Source organism: Coregonus lavaretus (assembly GCF_964263955.1).
Source record: "Coregonus lavaretus genome assembly, chromosome: 33".
NCBI lineage: Eukaryota > Metazoa > Chordata > Actinopteri > Salmoniformes > Salmonidae > Coregonus > Coregonus lavaretus.
In genome coordinates this window covers 13,150,096-13,169,526 of record NC_140020.1, presented here as the reverse complement: position 1 = coordinate 13,169,526, position 19,431 = coordinate 13,150,096, and the positions used below count along the sequence as shown (strand labels likewise).

At 42.8% G+C, this 19,431-nt stretch overlaps 1 protein-coding gene across 1 annotated transcript in view; it reads left to right on the top strand.

The window, feature by feature from the left end:
• LOC311108605 (receptor-type tyrosine-protein phosphatase kappa-like) overlaps window positions 1–19,431 on the top strand; it is a 203,821-nt gene that overhangs the window by 27,714 nt on the left and 156,676 nt on the right. The window lies entirely within an intron of this gene.

Genomic DNA, 19,431 nt, shown 5'->3' with positions numbered 1-19,431 from the left:
CACAGCAGTGGTTTTTATACTTTTCCTCATTAAATAAGATTTGGTTCATGTGATCACCTAATCAGTACCTAATTCAGTAGAATGAGGTGTGCCTGTGTTGGAATTCAACAGACACAGGAATGGAATGGCTGTCATACATGTAGAGATGCTGATTTAAGAACAATTTGCAGTGGTCTCTTAATTTTTTCCACAGCTGTATGTGTGCCACAATTATTGGCACCCCTTCATTCAATACTTTGTGCAACCTCCCTTTGCCAAGACAAAAGCTCTGAGTCTTCTCCTATAATGCGTAATGAGGTTGGAGAGCACATGGCAAGGGATCTAAGACCATTCCTCCATACAGAATCTCTCCAGATCCTTTAGATTCCGAGGTCCACACTTGTGGACTCTCCGCTTCAGCTCATCACACAGGTTTTCTATGGGGTTTAGGTCAGGGGACTGGGATGGCCATGGCAAAACCTTGATTCTGTGGTCAGTGAACCATTTTTGTGTTGATTTTGAGGTATGCTTTGGATCATTGTCCTGCTGGAAGATCCAACCACGGCCCAGTTTAAGCTTCCTAGCAGAGGCAGTCAGGTTTTGATTTAATATCTGCTGGTACTTAGATTCTATGATACCATGTATCCTATCAAGTTGTCCAGGGCCTTTGGAAGAAAAACAGCCCCACAACATCAAAGATCCACCACCATACTTCACAGTGGGGATGAGGTACTTTTCTGCATGGCTATCTTTCTGTCTACACCGAACCTGGTCCCATTGAAAGTTCCTAATTACTCAGGTGAACTTAAAACGTAAAATATGAATGGGAATATACTTCAGTTAGATTTTGCTCATAAGAATTTCTAGGGGCACACGTTTCGGATAAAAATATTTATTTAATTTATTTCACTTTTTTTTCTCAATCATTTCACTTCAATTAAAGGTTTGATTTTTGTGAATATTTTGAATGAAAGAGGATAAACAGCAAATAAATGTTTTTCACCACCCGTTTTGCTCTGCTCATATTTACCAAGGGTGCCAATATTAGTGGAGGGCACTGTATGTGTAGATGGGTGAGATTTTTTATTCATTCAATCCATTTTGAATTCAGACTGTAACACAACAAAATGTGGAGTAAGTCAAGGGGTATGAATACTTTCTGAAGGTACTGTACTTCACTGCAGTGATGCAGAGCTCCTGTCTAAAGAGGAGCCAGCCAGCAGATCGCTCTACCAACTGTCTCTGTGTGTGCGCTGGAAATGGTTAACGGGAGGCTTGGCTCTCGGCAGCATGAAAGGCAGGCCTCACTATCAAGTTTGTGCTGTTACAGGGGGTTCTTTGTGGCGTTGTCAGTCACATCCCCAACCTGAATAAAAGCCACACCAGCAGCAGATCAACAACAAAAATGCTGTGCCAGAGGAAAGAGCACTCGTGAGCTGCAGTCAGGGGGGTCTGCATTATGTCACCTCAGACGTTCTATTAACCTGCAATGCGAGCGTTTGCTGTGCATCGATTCAGACACGTATTTTCTGCTGCGCTCAGATTGAATTCCTCTCCTCCCACTGTCCTCCTTTCTCTCTGTTCCCTCAATCCCTCTATCCCGACCTAACCTTTATCTAAACAGGTGAACTCTAGGGCATGCTTACGTTGATGGAAGATGCCACTAAGCCATGCCTGCTCATGTTTAGTATGGGTGTGCTATTTCAGAATGGAGGTTTGTGGTGAAGGGGCTTTGGCAGTGTGGTCCGGGGTGTGAGTGTCTAGGCCCCCTGCCGAACTCTGGACATTTTAAAGGCTTATCACCTTCTGCAGACGAGGCTGTAAAACTGCTGCCTGACCAGAAAACGTCTGTCCTGGCCCTGGATGGGACAATACAAACCCTTTCTCTCACTTCACTGTTTAATCGCTGCATTTATTTTGGGCCTCCATTTTGTAAAACGGCAGTGTTGCCAAGCGAGTTTTGACCTGTTCGTGCTGTGCCGAATTTTGACTCAGTAGCAGTAGCAATTACCTTCGCCATTTGTTTTGAGAGATTAAAACAGAGTATTTGTTCCAACTTAAATATTTAAACATCAAAACAAATGTAGTATTTTGATTTTAAAAAGTGGACGCTCTCTGTCCTAAAGTCTAACACTGTTGCACCTTAAAGTGCTGTAACCAGGGGTATGCAGTTCCACCACCATCAATCACCAATCACTGAGTTCAACCACCTAGAAAATGTCCATTAAGCCTAAATATACTATTTGACGTCACATCCCTAGACATTTTGACCTATCCCGCAAAGTTTCCTAAAGCCTCCAAGATCTAAAGCCTCCAAGTCCCCCTACTTTTATTTCCAAAATAAACAAACACCTTATTGTAAATTATTGTGTCTCAGATGGTGTAGGCAATTTACATGTTTGCTGTTCTGTATGCTTTCATTCCAAGAATGTTTCACATTTTTCATGTTCAACTGCTACCTCAAATTTCAATAAAAGGGTTGTATAGTCACTCTTGGCTAGAAGCCTCAAGGTTGCTTGAGGATGTCTGAGATCCCAACACTAATTGGACTTATGAATCCGTTAACTTTGTTTTAAATGAATATTGTTGCTTCTCATTCAGGTTAAGTGGCTCTTCAAACATGTAAAAGCACGGATACCAAAAACCAACAGCAACCATTTGAGTCCTCTCTAAATTAGTCAATGTGAGTGAAAAATACCACACCGTATTCAAACATGGTGCTTGCAGTGGCACAGTAATTATCTACTTGACAATAGCTTTAGGGATCAACAGAGTTGGTCAGAGGTTAAAAAGCTCTTCACTCCACATGGAATGACCTCAAAACAGCCACCCTAATTTCACCCTCTTGGCTATTTTATTGTGGCATTTAAACCAATACCCATCCCAGGAAACCATGACATTTTCACTGTGGTTGTTGTGGAGCTAGGTGTTCATGCTAATATTCCAACCCAGTATTATGGGCTAACATGCTGCCGGGCAGGGATTACAGTTTGTGCATCACAACAGTGGAGGGCTGTTTAACTCAACACATTTGGACCACACTAGATTGTTTGCAATTTCCCCCATCCATCTGAGCTATTTCAAACACAGTGTCTGTTACAATGGCCTTGTAAAGAAAACACTCCTCTCCTGAAAGCGTTGCGATGCTGTGTCAAGGTGGATCATAGCCAATCCCAGTCCAAATCCCAGTCCATCATTTTTCTCCCTTTTTCCAGAAAGCGTTTTCTCTAATGTAAACACCTCTCTGAAATGAAGTTAAATGTCTTATACACAATGTGAGCGACCAGTGGCGGCTCCTGAAAAAATTCTCAGGGGGGGCAATTTTTCTGATGATTTAGGTGACCTACACACATTTTAAAAAAGATATGTCCAGCAACAACATGAAGACAGGGGCAGCATATAAGTCAATACCAGAAGCATTTATTGACTGATCTCAAAAGTGTTGGCTTACCAGGGTTGGTGGAGCCCTCAGTTTCATCTTTGCCTCGCAAAGCTAACTCAAACACTCCGCAAAACTTCACACACTGGATTAGCCGGCTGAGGATGTGGCGGTTCTTGCTAATGTCGTAGTAAATATATTTGTTATAGTGAATATGGAATATGATATGTTGAGTAAAATGTTGTGCTAAGATCTATTTAGGTCAGGAGCTGGTTATAAGTTCTGTTCCTATCCAATAACAATGGACAAAAGGGTCCTATCTTGTCAGCCTTGTCAGTTTCAGTTCTCCAGTAAACTTGTGATTATCAACACTAACCTCATCGTTGTGGCGGCGGACAGCTAGCCTGTATCCCTCATCCAGTTGAGTGGGAATGTTCACTCTCCCCAAAGCAGACAATCTCAAACAGCTATCCATGTGGGTCTTTGACAGCTCATGTTTCTTAATCTTTCCTGAAAGATGGTGCATGTCCGTTACACACCAGTCGCTGTCCAAGCGGTGCTGTCTGCCGTGCCGCCTTCAGGGTGAAAGAGTAAGCAGGGGGTAGCAGAAGACTGCATTAGCTACATCGCAGCCTGCTAGCCAGGTTTTTCGTTCGTACCAATTTTTGGAAAATCCTCGGGTGTAGGACTTCCCCCCTTTAGTAGAAACCTGTTGAATTATTAAATTTGGTCTGGGAGGTCCTAATTGTTTCGTTGCCAATTTATCTTGATTTGTTCGCCGACAAAAAGTAACTTATTTCAAAGAGACAATCGAGTTGCACTGAACGCTATAGCCATCTTGATAGTAGTACGTGAATTGATTGATGAGGCTACCCGCTCTTTTCTTAGTTACGTTCATGGTTACGTTACGTATGACGAAAGCGCGTAAGTGCAAGCCCTCAGAAACCCATAGAGATTGTATTGAAAGCTCTGATATTTGAAAAAAATAGATTTTACATGGGAGTCTATGACAGACTTCTGGGCGATTTTCAACCTGACTGAAATCGCCCCAAAAGGGGGGGGGGCCATTTGAAGCACGACTTTAGCCTGATTGGACATTTAGTGGCACTGTGGCAGATCAGACGTCTAGATTACAACACTGATAACTACTGTTGCCGTGATATAATTGATTAGAAAAAAAATCCCTTCCTTTTCCCGTTTGGCAGTGCGTCGCCCATATCGCCCTATTGAACACACCGCCCCTGTGAGCGACCCTACTTGCCCCCTTAGCATTTCCAAGTGAGCGTTTTGGATTTGTTTGCACTGAGGCTTCAGCCAGCTGCTGCAAAGCGCAAGACAAGGCTGGAGACGTGCTGGGGTTATGCCATCAGACAAATGGTTATGGAAAGGTTCTTGTCTCCATATCATAGATTTGTATTACTATTCAAATCTTGACATTTGGTGCTTCTCGAAAATTCTGTCTTATTGTCTCCCCATGGAAAAAAAAAGAACCTGTGCAACCCTAGCTGTTAGATAAGCTTGTTGGAAGTCACTACAGAGCATTTGAACCAGGAGCAGAGAGAGATTCACACAATGTGTGTCCAAGAACACGAGAACAGTGCAGCCCACACTTTCTCTATAATTATATGCTGCTGCCGTTTCACTTTCCTTTGTTCTTCGTAACATGCTGCATAATAGGGGTGGAGGTGTTTGGGAAAGACAGGTTAACCGAAGGAAGATACATTTTACAGCAACGTGCATAAAGCAACATTGCAGGATGTGAAGTGACTGATTTGGCCATTATCCTCTCTTCATCAAGTAGTCTTAAGTTGTTGCCATCATTTCCAGAAGACGTGGAAATGGCACCTGCTAAGGTGTGGCTGCTGTTGAAGTTCCCTTTTTGTCTGTTAAGTGTGGGCTTTCACCAATAGAAGCTTGTATTGTATCACAATGTTGTACTTTATGAGAGAGGATAACAGCAACCTCACACTTACTGAATATTGTGTCATCCTATCTGGCTTAGTTTTAAAATGTCTCCTACAAGAAACACATAATTTTTAATTGGAAGACTAACACACACAAATAGGCTATTAGAAATGGAACCAATGTCGGTAAGTCCAACATATCATTTTGTGTAAAGCACTCATGAACCCAGACACTTCCAGAGGGCTTGTTGGTCTCCAGTTACAGCTGCTTATTGTACTGCTACAGTGTTCTTTTCTAAGTCAGTTGGCTTAGGGGTCCTGAGGAAGTGAGCTATTTCCCCCCAATACTCGCTGTGAATATGTTCACATTTCTAACCCCTGAGAGAATCAGGTTTCTTTTAACTCACAATAATTGAGTCAGGGAGCGTTCTCTCTCTCTCTCTCATTCATGTTCTGTCTGTTTCTGTCCTTCTCCCCTTTCTCTCTCTCCTATTTTCAATTTCCAAGTCCTGTGATTTGCGACTTTCTCTGCCATCACACCACTCAGGGGAGTGACCTAGCACTTTTTTTGGAACCTATCAATGGCTCCAGCCGTCCTCAGTAGGAGAGTTTCGGGAGAGGTTGGTTTCATGGCTGTTCATATTGCCTCCCTGCAGAGTGGCCACTGTGGGGTTTCTGAGTTAACTACAGCTGTGATCCCTCAGTGGTCCTGTTTTTTTCAGGTAGAACTGGGTCGTCACTAGTTGCCACAAAGTCATAAACCCCACCCATTTCTTCAATTTCTCTTCTTAAAATCTGATTTTAAACCGTACCTTATGCCTAACCTTAAAAAGCACATTTTTGTTTCCATGAATTTTTACAATATAGCCAATTTTGGAGTTACTAGTGACAACCGTAGGTAGAACTGAGTTTGACTCAATGGTGGCCCAGAATGCCCAGGACATATCCCACTCCTCGTCCACAGTGATGTTGTGGCATCTGAACAGGCCTGGGCCAGCGCTCCGTCTCATTAACCGGGAGAAGCCATACGCCATGGTTGTTTTTTTTCCCACGCCCTCTGCCAGCAGAAGTGGAAGCAGATTTGTATTAAATTCATGACATTGCAAACAGGGGAAAAAGTGCAAAGCTATGTGTATCAGAACACGGGGTGAATCATAGGGGGAGAGCTGAGGAGCCGAGAGTGATCAAGAATGAAAAAAAAAAGAGGTGGTCATTAGTTGGGATTCAAACAGGCGCCATGTTTAGAGTGAATGAAATCTCCCGATTCAGCTGAAACGGAGGGTGAAGCATTGTGGCTAATACATCATCACAGGGCATCATCACAGGGCCACAGAGGAGGAAAGGGCCAAAAAGGAAACTGGGCCAAAAACATTTTGACAAACTCCTCATGTTTAAATCATGGGTTTGAATTTGGCTTTGCAGGGCAGTAGCATAGAATTCCTCCCTCATCTTGGGGCCCGCGTAATTGAATTCCTGCCAATGTCACGCTCTTGTTTAACAAAAGCGAGGTGAGGTGTGCTTTGCTCCCCCTGCCTTTATCTGGGCCATCCTTTTGATGACAGCGCTGCACTTGCAGTGAACTGAGGCACGATGGTCATATACAGAATATAAAGTAAGTGGGCCTGTAATGTTTGTAGAGGCAGAAAAATGTCACCTTGTATCATTTCTGAGCCATTTCACCTTTTCTCATGTAAAGCAAGGGCATAAATCAGGATTTGGTAAAAAATACTGTATTTTTTGTGTTTTCAAAGTCAGACAGTGGGCTTTGGAGAATGTTTTAAATGAAGCTCTTTGATTTGTGTCCAGTTTACAACTTTTTTCTAGGTTGACTAAACCTTTTCACAATTTTCATGGTACAGTAGTCAGCTATGTTTTGTTGAAAACAGCAGTGAACTCCAGTTTTTGAGATCGAAATTGTTTTGGAATGTTGTAATTGTCCAGTTGACAGCATATTGACCCCACTTTGAGATACAATCACATTAGTATATTTTTCAGTGTCCTATTTAGTATGCTCGATGTGATTGGGCTTTGGTGTAGTTTTATGCACAAATTTGTTTACATCCCTGTTAGTGAGCATTTCTCCTTTGCCAAGATAATCCATCCACCTGACAGGTGTGGCATATCAAGAAGCTGATTACACACCATGATCATTACACAGGTGCACCTTGCACTGGGGATAATAAAAAGCCACTCTAAAATGTGCAGTTTTGTCACACAACACAATGCCACAGATGTCTCATGTTTTGAGGGAGCGTGCAATTGGCATGCTGACTGCAGGAATGTCCACCAAAGCTATTTCCAGATAACTTAATGTTCATTTCTCTACCATAAGCCGCTTCCAACTTCGTTTTAGAGAATTTGGCAGTATGTCCAACCGCCCTCACAACCGCAGACCACGTGTAACCACGACAGCCCAGGACCTCCACATCCGGCTTCTTCATCTGCGGGATCGTCTGAGACCAGCCACCCGGACAGCTGATGAAACTGTGGGTTTGCACAACCGTCTCAGGGAAGCTCATCTGCGTGCTCGTCATCCTCACCAGGGTCTTGACCTGAGTGCAGTACGGTGTCGTAACCAACTTCAGTGGGCAAGTGCTCACCTTCGATGGTCACTGGCATGCTGGAGAAGTGTGCTGTTCACGGATGAATCCCGGTTTCAACTGTACCGGGTAGATGGTAGACAACTGGTATGGTGTCGTGTGGGCTGATGTCAACGTTGTGAACACAGAGTGCCCCATGGTGGCGGTGGGGTTATGGTATGGGCAGGCATATGCTACGGACAACGAACACAATTGCATTTTATCGATGGCAATTTGAATGCACAGAGATACCCTGACGAGGCCCATTGTCGTGCCATTCATCCGCCACCATCGCCTCATGTTTCAGCATGATAATGCACAGCCCCATGTCGCAAGGATCTGTACACAATTCCTGGAAGCAGAAAATGTCCCAGTTCTTCCATGGCCTGCATACTCACCAGACACGTCACCCATTGAGCATGTTTGGGATGCTCTGGATCGACGTGTACGACAGCGTGTTCCAGTTCCTGCCAATATCAACCAACTTCGCACAGCCATTGAAGAGGAGTGGGACAACATTCCACAGGCCACAATCAATAGCCTGATCAACTCTATGCGAAGGAGATGTGTTGCGCTGCATGAGGCAAATGGTGGTCAAACCAGATACTGACTGGTTTTCTGATCCACGCCCGTACCTTTTTTTAAAGGTATTTGTGATCAACAGATGAATATCTGTATTCCCAGTCATGTGAAATCTATAGATTAGGGCCTAATTAATTTATTTCAATTGACTGATTTCCTTATAATATATTATGAACTGTAAATCAGTAAAATCTTTGAAGTTGTTGTGTTTATATTTTTGTTCAGTGTAGTTCAACAGATTATGGTTTTATGATTTATTATTTTTTCCTCTGCGTTTTCTACACTGTTAGTTGGCTTTATTAAAAATGGATTTTGTAACATTTTTATTAGGCTATATGAACGTCTAGGTTTTGCCTAAATGTATTGGTTTCTGCACTTTGAGCACAATGACATGAATTCAATAAATTGTTCTATCTTCATACAGTTATTGTGTTCTATAGCCATGGTTGAATAATCCCTGACCACAATTCAACGATTATTAGTTTGTGTTTTTCCGCTGTGTCTCTCTCTGGTCTAGACAGTTGTAAAAGTATTTAATAGTATACATGGGCATACCTTTTGAGCTCTACAAATGTTGTATATGTATTATTTAAAGTGCACTTGCTTGTGGAGAAGATGCTACGCCACTTACAGTGGGGAAAAAAAGTATTTAGTCAGCCACCAATTGTGCAAGTCCTCCCACTTAAAAAGATGAGAGAGGCCTGTACTTTTCATCATAGGTACACGTCAACTATGACAGACAAAAATAGATTTTTTTTCCAGAAAATCACATTGTAGGATTTTTTATGAATTTATTTGCAAATGATGGTGGAAAGTAAGTATTTGGTCACCTACAAACAAGCAAGATTTCTGGCTCTCACAGACATGTAACTTATTCTTTAAGAGGCTCCTCTGTCCTCCACTCGTTACCTGTATTAATGGCACCTGTTTGAACTTGTTATCAGTATAAAAGACACCTGTCCACAACCTCAAACAGTCACACTCCAAACTCCATTATGGCCAAGACCAAAGAGCTGTCAAAGGACACCAGAAACAAAATTGTAGACCTGCACCAGGCTGGGAAGACTGAATCTGCAATTGGTAAGCAGCTTGGTTTGAAGAAATCAACTGTGGGAGCAATTATTAGGAAATGGAAGACATACAAGACCACTGATAATCTCCCTCGATCTGGGGCTCCACGCAAGATCTCACCCCGTGGGGTCAAAATGATCACAAGAACGGTGAGCAAAAATCCCAGAACCACACGGGGGGACCTAGTGAATGACCTGCAGAGAGCTGGGACCAAAGTAACAAAGCCTACCATCAGTAACACACTACGCCGCCAGGGACTCAGATCCTGCAGTGCCAGACGTGTCCCCCTGCTTAAGCCAGTACATGTCCAGGCCCGTCTGAAGTTTGCTAGAGTGCATTTGGATGATCCAGAAGAGGATTGGGAGAATGTCATATGGTCAGATAAAACCAAAATATAACATTTTGGCAAAAACTCAACTCGTCGTGTTTGGAGGACAAAGAATGCTGAGTTGAATCCAAAGAACACCATACCTACTGTGAAGCATGGGGGTGGAAACATCATGCTTTGGGGCTGTTTTTCTGCAAAGGGACCAGGACGACTGATCCGTGTAAAGGAAAGAATGAATGGGGCCATGTATCGTGAGATTTTGAGTGAAAACCTCCTTCCATCAGCAAGGGCATTGAAGATGAAACGTGGCTGGGTCTTTCAGCATGACAATGATCCCAAACACACCACCCGTGCAACGAAGGAGTGGCTTCGTAAGAAGCATTTCAAGGTCCTGGAGTGGCCTAGCCAGTCTCCAGATCTCAACACCATAGAAAATCTTTGGAGGGAGTTGAAAGTCCGTGTTGCCCAGCGACAGCCCCAAAACATCACTGCTCTAGAGGAGATCTGCATGGAGGAATGGGCCAAAATACCAGCAACAGTGTGTGAAAACCTTGTGAAGACTTACAGAAAACGTTTGACCTGTGTCATTGTCAACAAAGGGTATATAACAAAGTATTGAGAAACTTTTGTTATTGACCAAATACTTATTTTCCACCATAATTTGCAAATAAATTCATTAAAAGTCCTACATTGTGATTTTCTGGATTTTTTTTTCTTATTTTGTCTGTCATAGTTGACGTGTACCTATGATGAAAATTACAGGCCTCTCTCATCTTTTTAAGTGGGAGAACTTGCACAATTGGTGGCTGACTAAATACTTTTTTCCCCCACTGTATTTACTTCTCAGAGCTATAATGCAGATCAAATCAAATTGTATTTGTCACATTCGCCGAATACAACAGGTGTAGACCTTACAGTGAAATGCTTACTTACAGGCCCTTAACCAACAATGCAGTTTTAAGAAAAATAAGTGTTAAGTAAAAAATTGATAAGTGTGGGGGCACAGGTTAGTCGAGGTAATGATCAATAGTCTCGTCCCTATGATAATGGGAAATAATTTACCCAGGTTGTCTACAGTACAAATTGCAAGACATTAACTATTATCAAAGTATTCGGGCCAAGGTTGCTGTTGCTATATTTATACTATTTTAATGTTCTCTGAGGGTTGTATCATTACATTCAGCCAGGAAAAACTATTGGATATCAGAGCGGTGGTAACTCACCAGCATTACGACTTTCCCGAAGCAGATCCTTTGTTTACTCTCCCCAGGGCAATTGAACTGATTCCAGCAGCTGACCCAAAACATCGCCGGTGGAGGAGAGGCACTCGGAGTGGCCTGCTGGTTCGACTTAGGAGGCACGCACACCACCCGCCGCTTCCAAGTGTACTACTCGCTAATGTTCAGTCTTTGGATAACAAGGTCGATGAGCTCAGGGCAAGGATTTCCTTCCAGAGAGACATCAAGGCCTGTAACATACTTTGTTTCACGGAAACATGGCTCTCTGGGGATATTCTGTCAAAATCGGTCCAGCCAGATGGGTTCTCAGTTCATCGTGCAGACAGAAATAAATATCTCTCCGGGAAGCAGAAGGGTGGAGGTGTGTGTTTCATGATTAACGACTCATGGTGTAATTGTAGTAACATACAGGAACTCAAGTCCTTTTCTTCATCCGACCTAGAATACCTCACAATCAAATGCCGACCGTATTATCTCCCAAGATAATTTTCTTTGGCTATAGTCATGGCCATTATATCCCCCCTCAAACCGATACCACGACGGCCCTCAAATAACTTCACTGGACTTTATGCCAACTGGAAACCACATATCCTTAGGCTGCATTTATTGTAGCCGGGGATTTTTTATCAAAGCAAATTTGAGGACTAGGCTGCCGAAGTTCTATCAACAGGAAGTACCCGACTGTTGTACTCTGCTAAAATCCTCGACCATTGCTATTTGAACTTCCGGGATGGTTATAAGGCCCTCCCCCGCCCTCCGTTCGGCAAATCTGACCACGACTCCATTTTGCTCCTCCCTTCCTATAGGCAGAAACTCAAACAGGAAGTACCCGTGCTATGGACTATTCAACGCTGGTCTGACCAATCGGAATCCACGCTTCAAGATTGTTTTGATCACGCGTACTGGGATATGTTCCGGGTAGCTTGCGAAAATAATTTAGACGAATACACTGAAATGGTGACTGAGTTTATCAGGTAGTGTATAGGTGATGTTGTGCCTACTGTGACTATTAAAACCTACCCTAACCGTAAACCGTGGATAGATGGCAGCATTCGCGCAAAACTGAAAGCGCGAACCACCGCATTTAACCATGGCAATGTGACTGGGAATATGGCAGAATACAAACAGTGTAGCTACTCACTCCACAAGGCAATTAAGCTGGCAAAACATCAGTATAGAGACAAAGTGGAGTCGCATTTCAACGGCTCAGACACGAGACATATGTTGCAGGGTCTACAGACTACAAAAGGAAAACCAGCCACGTCGCCGACACCGACTAAACACCTTCTTCGCCCGTTTTGAGGATAACATAGTGCCACCGACGAGGCCCACTAACAAGGACTGTGGCCTCTCCTTCTCTGTGGCCGACATGAGTAAGACATTTAAGCGTGTTAACCCCACAAGGTTGCCGGTCCAGAAAGCATCCCTAGCCGCGTCCTCAGAACATGCGCAGACCAGCTGGCTGGTGTGTTTACGGACATATTCAATCTCTCTCTTTCCCAGTCTGCTGTCCCCTCATGCTTCAAGATGGTCACCATTGTTCCTGTACCCAAGAAAGCAACTGAACTAAATTACTATCGTCCCGTAGCACTCACCTCTGTCATCATGAAGTGCTTTGAGAGAATAGTCAAGGATCATATCACCTTTACCTTACCTGTCACCCTAGAACCACTTCAATTTGCTTACCGGCCCAATAGATCCACAGACGATGCAATCGCCATCACACTGTACACTGCCCTATCCCATCTGGCATTTTTTTTGTCCATTAAAATAACATCAAATTGATCAGAAATACAGTGTAGACATTGTTAATGTTGTAAATGGCTATTGTAGCTGGAAACAGCTGATTGTTAATGGTATATCTACATAGGCGTACAGAGGCCCATTATCAGCAACCATCAGTCCTGTGTTCCAATGGCACGTTGCGTTTGCTAATCCAAGTTTATCATTTTAAAAGGCTAATTGATCATTAGAAAACCCTTTTGCAATTATGTTAGCACAGCTGAAAACTGTTGTGCTGATTTAAAGAAGCAATAAAACTGGCCTTCTTGAGAGTAGTTGAGTATCTGGAGCATCAGCAATTGTGGGTTCGATTACAGGCTCAAAATGGCCAGAAACAAATAACTTTTTTCTGAAACTCGTCAGTCTATTCTTGTTCTGAGAAATGAAGGCTATTCCATGCGAGAAAATGCCAAGAAACTGAAGATCTCGTACAACGCTGTGTACTACTCCCTTCACAGAACAGCGCAAACTGTCTCTAACCAGAATAGAAAGAGGAGTGGGAAGCACCGGGGCACAACTGAACAAGAGGACAAATACATTAGAGTGTCTAGTCAACAGTGAAGAGGCGACTCCGGGATGTTGACCTACTAGGCAGAGTTGCAAAGAAAAAGCCATATCTTAGACTGGCCAATAAAAAGAAAATATTATGATGGGAAAAAGAACACAGACACTGGACTTTTTCTTTGCAACTCTGCCTAGAAGGTCAGCATCCCGGAGTCGCCTCTTCACTGTTGATGTTGAGACTGGTGTTTTGCGGGTACTATTTAATGAAGCTGCCAGTTGTATGAATTATTTTCATTGACTATAGCTCAGCATTCAACACCATAGTACCCTCCAAGCTCATCAATAAGCTTGAGGCCCTGGGTCTGAACCCCGCCCTGTGCAACTGGGTCCTGGACTTCCTGACGGGCTGCCCCCAGGTGGTGAAGATAGGAATCAACATCTCCACTTCGCTGATCCTCAACACTGGGGCCCCACAAAGGTCGGTGCTCAGCCCCCTCCTGTACCCCCTGTTCACCCATGACTGCGTGGCCAAGCACGCCTCCAACTCAATCATCAAGTTTGCAGACGACAAAACAGTAGTTGGCTTGATTACCAACAATGACGAGACACCCTACAGGGAGGAGGTGAGGGTTCTGGGAGTGTGGTGCAAGGAAAATAACCTCTCACTCAACGTCAACAAAACAAAGGAGATGATTGTGGACTTCAGGAAACAGCAGAGGGTGCACCCCCATATCCACATCGACGGGACCGCAGTGGATCAGATTAAGCAAAGATGGGCAAAAGAACACAGACACTGGACTTTTTCTTTGCAACTTTTTCTTTGCATCACTGACAAACTGAAATGGTCCACTGACGCAGACAGTGTGGTGAAGAAGGCGCAACAGAGCCTCTTCAACTTCAGGAGGCTGAAGAAATGTAGCTTGGCACCTAAAACCCTCACAAACCTTTACAGATGCACAATTGAGAGCATATTGTCGGGCTGTATCACCGCCTGGTATTGCAACTGCACCGCCCGCAACCGCAGGGCTCTCCAGAGGGTGGTGCGGTCTGCCGAACGCATTGCCGGGGGCAAACTACCCGTCCTCCAGGACACCTACAGCACCCGATGTCACAGGAAGGCCAAAAAGATCATCAAGGACCCACCCGAGCCACTGCCTGTTCACCCCGCTATCATCCGGAAGGCGAGGTCAGTATAGGTGCATCAAAGCTGGGACCCAGAGAATGAAAAACAGCTTCTATCTCAAGGCCATCAGACTGTTAAATAGCAATCACTAGCACATTAGAGGCTGCTGCTGCCTATTGAAATCACTGGAACACTAGTCACTATAATAATGTTTACATATCTTGCACTACTCAGCTCATATGTATATACTGTATTCTATTCTATACAATTCTACAGTATCTTAGTCCATGCCGCTCTGTCATTGCTTGTCCATATATGTATATATTCTTAAATTCCATTCCTTACTTAGATTTGTGTGTATTGGGTATATGTTGTGAAATTTGTTAGATATTACTGCACTGTCGGAGCTAGAAGCACAAGCATTTCGCTACACCCACAATAACATATCCTAAACATGTGTATGTGACAAATAAAATTTGAATATCAATTGAATGTTTTACTGAATGTTTGCCAGTTTGGCTGAACCCTGCATTAACTTAGTCCCTTTAATCGGCATAAATATTTATTCCCAAGAATGAGGCTTGTATTACATTGCCCAATAACTGCCAACAGTTTGTCCCCATATCCCTCACACAAATGGCGTCAAGCTGCTACAGTATATTTTATGTATGCGTTGTGATAGAGCTGTTAACCCACTTTTATCAGGGATGTGAACATTGTTTGCTCTTGAGGTTTATCAGCCACAATCATTATTGTATTATGTAAATGAAGCGCATACTATCATTTCATTAGCAGACTTCCAAATTTGAGTCCTCAGATTATTATGCAAATCATCTCATTGCTGTCCTTGCAGAAGGCTGGGGGATTTACAACTCATTTATAGTTGTTCTCTAGCTATTAATGCAATTATAACACCACTGACTTGTGATGTGATGTATGCTTGCATAAGCAATGCAGAGCGAGCGGCAGGGTGACTATTATTGAGGCTTTGTTTTACCCTCAACGATGACTAGCGTCTACCTGGGCTTTGTTCAAACTCTGTTTTGTCAACACATGGAGGGTTTTATATTGTTATCTTGAATTTTTTAGTTTAGTGTCACTAAATTAAACAGAAGACAAGAACACGACTCTAGACAAAGATGATAAATGCTTGCAAGTCTACCAGAATACCCTGGCCAGAGATGCACGATGCTCAGGTGCCAGAGACTGTCAGATGGCTGTGTGTGTGGTGTGCTTGCAGATTGTGTGGTGGGGTGGCACACTGGTTTTACTGGCAGAACACTGAGAGAGAGGAGAAGGTGTTTGCTAAGACGTGGGCTGGAGGGTGGCTCCTCTGCCTGTGTGGGCAGACACTTTCACACACATTAGTCCCTCAGTGCCATGCATCCAACAGACCCTCTCCTCTTCATGGATTAGTCAAACTCACTATAACATATAGTACTCTCATAAAGTAGATTTATGTGGGGAAAATGTAAGCACATCCAGAAGAGCGCCACATGATTGTCAGTTATGGGCTAGTTTGGAGATGACATGCTTCTTTCTGTATTAGAGTAAGAAATATACTCAACAAAAATATAAATGCAACATGCAACAATTTCAAAGATTTTGCTGGGTTACAGTTCATATAAGGAAATCAGTCAATTAAAATAAATTCATTAGGCCCTAATCTATGGATTTCACATGACTGGGCAGGGGCGCAAACATGGATGGGCCTGGGAGGGCATAGGCCCCCCACATGGGAGCCAGCCAATCAGAATGAGTTTTTCCCCACAATAGGACTTTATTACAGACAGAAATACTACTCAGATGATCCCGCAGATGAAGAAGCCAGATGTGGAGTTCCTGGGCTGGCATGGTTACACGTGGTCTGCGGTTGTGAGGCCGGTTGGATGTACTGCCTAATTCTCTAAAATGACGTTGGAGGCGGCTTATGGTAGAGAAATTGACATTAAATGATCAGCCAACAGCTCTGGTGGACAGTCCTGCAGTCAGCATGCCAATTGCAAGCTCCCTCAAAACTTGAGACATCAGTGGCATTGTGTTGTGTGACAAAATTGCACATTTTAGAGTGGCCTTTTATTGTCCCCAGCACAAGGTGCATCTGTGTAATGATCTTGATATGCCACACCTGTCAGGTGGATGGATTATCTTGACAAATAATAAAATGTCCACTAACAGGGATGTAAAAAATTTATGCACAACATTTTAGAGAAATAAGCTTTTGTGCGTATGGAACATTTCTGGTATCTTTTATGTCAGCTCATGAAACGTGGGACCAACACTTTACATTTATATTTTTGTTCAGTATATATTCCCAAATATTTTATGTAATCTGTTACACTGTGTGCACTGAACTGACATGCATGATTGTTGCTGACACTCTGATGTTCAGATGCGGCGCTCAACTCAGACATTTAAAGCCTTTACTTTATCACTCAGGATGTAATTTTCCAGTGCTACTATTTTTGGCATGTAATGTTGTTATTAAAACAAAATCAGACATCCCCATAGTAGAATAGTTTACCTAGTCGACTTGTTGTTGTGTGTTCTATGTGTGAGAAATATTCATTTCAAGGCACATTCAAGTTGCGATAGGGAGGGAAACATCTATTCTGACAAGCAGTCAATGCAGAACAATTCTTAATGCAATTGCGGGAAAACACTTTTGAAAGCAGTTTTGGCAAATGTATTTTTAAAGCAGTTTTGGCCTTTGTTAAAAAAAGAGTGGGGTCCCTGTTTTCCATTGCGACCATTTTATTTATTTACTCCTTCAATTGCACGAGTGGCATTGTTTTACAAATTCAGTTACAACCGGAGTTTCAAGCATGGTTTAGGAGCAGCTGCGCAACGATAGTGATTGGTCGTTTGAGAACGTACGGCTCTTTTTGAACTGCTGTTTTTGGTGAAAGTCGGGAACCGAATCGCATATCTGAAAGAGCTGTTCATTTGATTTGTATACTGTTACTATTGCTTTTTGACCTCCAGATATCGATCATCTGCAGATAAATTAGAAAGTGTATTTCTGTCTGTAATGTGATTTTCCTCTTTGTCAATGGTAAATTCCTGTATTTCTCAGGATATGTTGTACAGGGACACCCTATCTGGAAGTGACTCTAGCTTTGATTTGTTCTCATTGCTAAGATGTAGCCTAGTCTATCTCTTGGGTTTATTCCACCCCACTTTAATTAACCCTTGGAAAGATGAGTCGATGTAAACTGCAATTCTAAGTGTCCGCTTGATGTTTCCTCTGTATAGTTTGTCTTCAATGTAGATTCATTTGAGGTTCTGATATCTTAGAAAACACAATGTATCCTCCTGTGGGAATTTGAATATTATTTTATTTTAGCTATAACCTTCTGTTAGCCAGTGTAATTAGCATCGTTTTTTGTCCTGGAATTAAAATGCAAATTGTGATGTTTCTGTGTGCCATCACTGAGGTTTGAAAGGTCAGCAGTTGTACGCAGATAGGGTGACCTTTTTCCATTTGTGAAGAACTCTCTCCTGGTAATGAGCAGAGAGGTACGGGTCATTGATATGCACCTTTCCGGTCATTGGGATTTAACCTACACTTACCCATGTTCAAATTTTACCGTTAAATACAGACCTGGCAGTTCAGCTTCATAGCTTGCTAGAACACTCCGAGGAAGAATAACGCCGAACACAATCCTCTTTCTCTTCTCCGGCAACAAGCGATGATTCATCCAGAGAACTTGGAATGAGTATCTCTTCCCATAAGCCACCAGTGACCTCAGGTGGAATTGGTTACATGTATCAGGCACCCATGTCAAAGCCATTAGAGGCCTGTCTCTCCTCTCGGCTCTGCTCGGCTCAGGGCCTCTGACATGTCGACTTCCAGACAGGGCCTGCAGGAGGGCCTTTGTTGTTGCACACCATCTCACAGATGACTGGCTCCGAGTTATGCCTGAAACCCAAAAAGGAGAGCGCTGTGTGACAGAGCTGTCTGGCAGCCTGGCCTCCTCATGCTTACTCACTTGTCAGATCTTAGCACATGCTGTATTACCCAACAAAGGAGACTCTATCTGGGTAGGAAGGAAGGGGGGTAGAAGGCCTATACCGCCTGGCTGGTTGAGGCAGTGTTGTAAAGTACTTAAGTAAAAATACTTTAAAAAGTACTACTTAAGTAGTTTTTGGGGGTATCTATCCTTGACTATTTATATTTTTGACAACTTTTACTTTTACTTCACTACATTCCAAATGAAAATAATGTACTTTTTACTCCATACATTTTCCCTGAAGTACTCGTTACATTTTTAATGCTTAGCAGGACAGGAAAATGGTCAAATTCACGCACTTATCAAGATAACATTCCTGTTTATCCCTACTGCCGGACTCACTAAACAAAAAGTATTTGTTTTTAAATTACATTTTACATTTTAGTCATTTAGCAGACGCTCTTATCCAGAGCGACTTACAGTTAGTGAGTGCATACAGTTATTATTATTATTTATACTGGCCCCCCGTGGGAATCAAACCCACAACCCTGGCGTTGCAAACGCCATGCTCTACCAATTGAGCTACATCCCTGCCGGCCATTCCCTACCCTGGACAACGCTGGGCCAATTGTGTGCCGCCCCATGGGTCTCCCGGTCGCGGCCGGCTACGACAGAGCCTGGATTCGAACGGGAGAGTGTGCCCCTGGCTATCTGTAGAAAAAAATATCAAAATTATAATATAAATTATTTATACTTTTACTTTTGATACTTAAGTATATTTTATAAATTACATGTACTTTTAATACTTAAGTATATTTAAAACCAAATACTTTTAGACTTTTACTCAAGTAGTATTTTTCTGGGTGACTTTTACTTGAGTCATTTTCTATTAAAGTATCTTTACTTTTACTCAAATATGACAATTGAGTACTTTTTACACCACTGCTCAAAGGTACCACTGAGCTCAGCTGTTGCAACTGGTGGTAATTAATTTGTAAATTAATAAAGG